Genomic DNA, 4,140 nt, shown 5'->3' with positions numbered 1-4,140 from the left:
TTGAGACTGGGCATTGTGGTGCGAGCCTGTAATCCCATCACTTGGGAAACTGAAAACAGGTGGATCTCTACAAGTCCAATTGTGTAGTGATACCCTATAGACCCTGTACTAAATACATAAAAAAGAGGTTGCTGAATTTCAAGAGACACTTCTTGCTGATAGCAAAGATATCCTTGGGCCAGCAAATATCAAGTAAGCTCACAAGAAAAGAATGTCTTAGAAGAAAAAAGTCATGACAAAGAATTTGCTCATTATAATCACACATCCTTCTGTTACTGTTATGGCTGATTTGTTGAAGATTCCTGGTACTGTAAAGAGCTGGACCAAACTGTGATATGTGTTGATACCTGGGAAGTTGCTGATCTATAAAACCCAAAATAACAGTCAATGGGTTGGAACTGTTGAGGTGAATTTTTATAAAATCATTGCATGACCACAAATAAGGATAACTTTTGTTTCAAACTTTGCCACTATTTGGGAAGTGAAGGGTCCAAAAGGTGAACCAATTGGATCTATAACAAAGCCCTTACCTAGCAGTTATTTGATCATCCAAGCTATATCAGAATCAGACAGAAGGTGATAGATGGACGCTTTGGAGGTGGCTTTGAAATGTTCTAATCTTTTTAAATGTACAAAGATCAGGGAAGGAATAGAAAATATGAGGATTTAATCACAGACCACATGTGAGAATTTATATAGCTTATTATATACTAACAATCTCCACAGTGGTGATATCTTCCAGTTAAATAATAGTGAAATTGAATGACAGCATTTTAAGGTCCAAGATATGTTTTCTGATAAATATAACAAAGAAAGTAGTCAAGATCATGATGAGCTAGATAGTGAGGTGATGTGGGAAAGTGATACATCAGAAAAGAAAAATGACTCATATATTGAATCTGACCCTACTGAACCTTTAAAAGAGACTACTAACACTGAACAGAACCATGAAGAACTTGGAGAGGCAGGTGAGGATCTTCAAACAGAAACTGTGTCTAAAGAAAACCAAAACCTCTTCTAGACACTGCTTAAACAAGTCCATTTGAGAATGGATTTCTTCAGCGTTATACTCCATGTATTTTTTTAGTTAAATCATGATTTTATTGCTCAAGTACATAAATTTATGCCACCAGGGCAGAGGCTGTGGATGACTCATATTTCCAGTTGCGGGGGAGTGACCCACTTGGTCTTACAGTATAGAGCCAATCAATGAATCCAGCTCTCAATTAGGATCAGGTGGAACTTGGCATCCTTATCCTTTCTGTTCCTCTCAAAATGCTTTTGAACAGCAGCCCTCAGGGAGATCAGGAGCAAGTCCTTTAGACTTAAGAATTCTCAAAATTTTATTACCCATCACAAAGCGTACTTGGGCAACACCGTGAGAGTCTCTCAGGATCACACCAATTTGTGAGGGAGTCAGACCCTTCTTGGCCAGTTTGTAAATCTGCTCCTTCATGTTGTCATACATCAGTTTTAGCAGGGTGAGGACACTGTGGTGACACAGCAGAGCAGACTGGGACAGGCCTTTCCCGGGAGCATGCATGCAACCCATAATGGCAGCGGTCTAAAAGCAAAAGGATCCATACATTTATTTTGGAACCTTGTTCTTTCCTGAAAAACTTTCAGATTACTATTATCATGCAGTATTCCTGTCTAAGGTTGCTCTTGAAGAAAATCCTTATTTTCATTTGAGGAATAGTATTTGTCAGGATTGTATAAAAAATCAAAAGGGCTAAGGAAACTGTAATCCTATACTCAGTAAGGCTTTGCATAGTTTATGGATTCATCCTTGAATAAACACCAAAACTCCTATATTGCTAGACAAGTGCCTTAGAGCAGAAAATGCCCCTCTCCCTAACAGCCCCCAACCCTGAAAAGTAATACTTCCAGTTACAGTCACTCCTGTCTCTTAGAAATGGCTGCCATTGTGACACACAGCTGGTCACTACAATGCACATTGTATAAACCAATCCCCAATTGACAAGCCATTCTGACTCTGTACTTCCTGTTTGTTTATCCCATGTAAGCCCTGGACTAGCAGAGATCAGGGCTTGATATTTTGGTAGTAATCCCAATAAGTACCCAGTGATGTAAATAAATCTGCCTCTAAATCTTGGGTGTTGTTTCAGTGTTTGCTTGCTGTTGCAGCCTCATCATCTACCAATATCTGCCTCTTATGTAAGTAACTGAAAAGATGAATGTTTCTTTAGTGCTAGTAACCTAGTCAAATCCAAGTTTTATGGAAACTCATTACCTGCAGTATTAGAAGAAGCATAGTTAACATTCTTGAATAAAGACAATGATTATGTAATGACAACGTCATATGCTTGTTGTAAAGGAATTCTTGGGCCAGGGAGATAGCTCAATAGAATAAATACTTGCCTGGCAAACACAGTGTCCTGAGTTCAATCCCCGGTACCACCAAAAAAAAAAAAAAAAAAAAAAGGAATTCTTTATGATGCTGGGACTTGGTGGATCAGTTAGTATTATATGCCAAAAAACCCTTCTGAGTATGTCTCAGTTACTCTTCTCTCATTGCTGGGACAAAATAAAAGACACCCAAAATTAAGGAAGGAATGGATTATTTAACTCACAGTGGAGATTTCAGTCCATACTCAGCTGGCTCCAACACAGAGTGGCACATGGCACAGGGCAGCAGTTCATGGATGCAAAAAAAAAAACAAAACAAAAAGCAAAGTGAGAAGTAGCAGCTGTGGACGGTAGCAACCCTCTCTCCCTTTCTTATATTCGTATGCAGATTATCTGCCCCAGGGTGTAGCACTCACATCCATAATTCTAGTGTTAGATCAAGAATTAAGCACAAATTCTAGATGCCACCTGATGATTGCATGAGGCTTTGGAGGGATAACTAGACACAAAACATAACCAGATACAATGCAATTCTTAAATTTAAAGCCATTTGTAATGAGTAGGGATTGTGCTAATCAAATATCATGGAATATTTAATTGGGAAAAGAAGTCCTAGCTACTTTTTTTTTTGCAGAACTGGGGATTGAACTCAGGCCCTTGAGCTTGCCAGGCAAGCACTTATTCTACTGAGCTAACTCCCCGGCCCCAGTCCTAACTACCCAGGAAGAGCATTGGCATGGCAACGTTACTAATGACAAAGGACTACTGAGAAGTTTTTCTGGAATCCAACACCTGAATAAAGCAATGGAAGTTAATAAGGAACACTGCAAAATTTGAAGAGGAAGATGATTTTGAATCAGAGGAACTCTGACAACAATTAACTCAGGCCATAAATGCCAAAGCCTAAACTGAAGCTACTCAAGAGAAATATATTTTAGAAGAAGCTCAAAGACAAGCTGCCAGAGATCAGAAAACAAAAAAATTAAGAGTTGACCTTCAGTTTATTTGAATTAGATCCATTCACAGAAATATTCCATTGCAAGTTTTCAGATACTTGACCATGGGACTCACGTCATAATAGAAGACAATGAAAAAGATGGTGTTATCCAGACCAAAGTGAAACATGGTGCTTTAATGATTATTGTTCCCAGAATGTAACCTAATCCAATGAGGCAACAGAAGAAAGTGGCAAAAGCTTATTCCTCTCCAGAATGTGTTATCCATGACTCAACTGACAATGAAGCTCAATCTGTAAAAGCAAGGACACAAAGAAAGAAAAGGAGATATTCAAATTTTCATTGAATCTATAAGACCAATGCAGGAAGAAATGAAAAGAAATATTGGCAATCTTCAAAACCATTTAGTTTCAAGCATACTTGCAACAGATAATTTTCTGCTACAAATGATTACTTAATTTTCCTCCTGATTTTACTTCATGCCATAATAAACCTCATGTGTAAGTAGAAGTTTCTACATAGTTGAGTAAATAAACAAAAAAGATCAGATTTGGACTGGGACTAATGCTCAAGTCTGTTTGGTTTTTACTAAAATATCATAATATTTTCAAAACAAAACTTTTAGGAAAAAATGCAGTGGTGTATACATTTCATATCTTTTATCTTTAATCTGAAATAAGAGCTATCTGCTTTGGCTATTAAAGTTAGCTATGTGTGAAGTGCCAGGGCATATGTAGCTCTTATGAAAATGTGTCTACAGGTATGTATAATAAATCCACATGTGCATACAATGTACCCAGTGTACTTTTAAATG

The 4,140-nt window shown here is 37.7% G+C and overlaps 2 pseudogenes; one reads left to right on the top strand and one right to left on the bottom strand.

Annotated features, from left to right (window-relative positions):
* Positions 1-1,078: 1,078 nt before the first annotated feature.
* Positions 1,079-1,552, bottom strand: LOC105741260 (annotated as a pseudogene).
* A 1,343-nt stretch (positions 1,553-2,895) lies between these two features.
* Positions 2,896-3,834, top strand: LOC101568025 (annotated as a pseudogene).
* Positions 3,835-4,140: the final 306 nt, after the last annotated feature.

Source organism: Octodon degus, unplaced genomic scaffold (assembly GCF_000260255.1).
Source record: "Octodon degus isolate 3935 unplaced genomic scaffold, OctDeg1.0 scaffold00376, whole genome shotgun sequence".
Classification (NCBI taxonomy): Eukaryota; Metazoa; Chordata; class Mammalia; order Rodentia; family Octodontidae; genus Octodon; species Octodon degus.
This window is presented reverse-complemented; position numbering and strand designations above follow the sequence as displayed.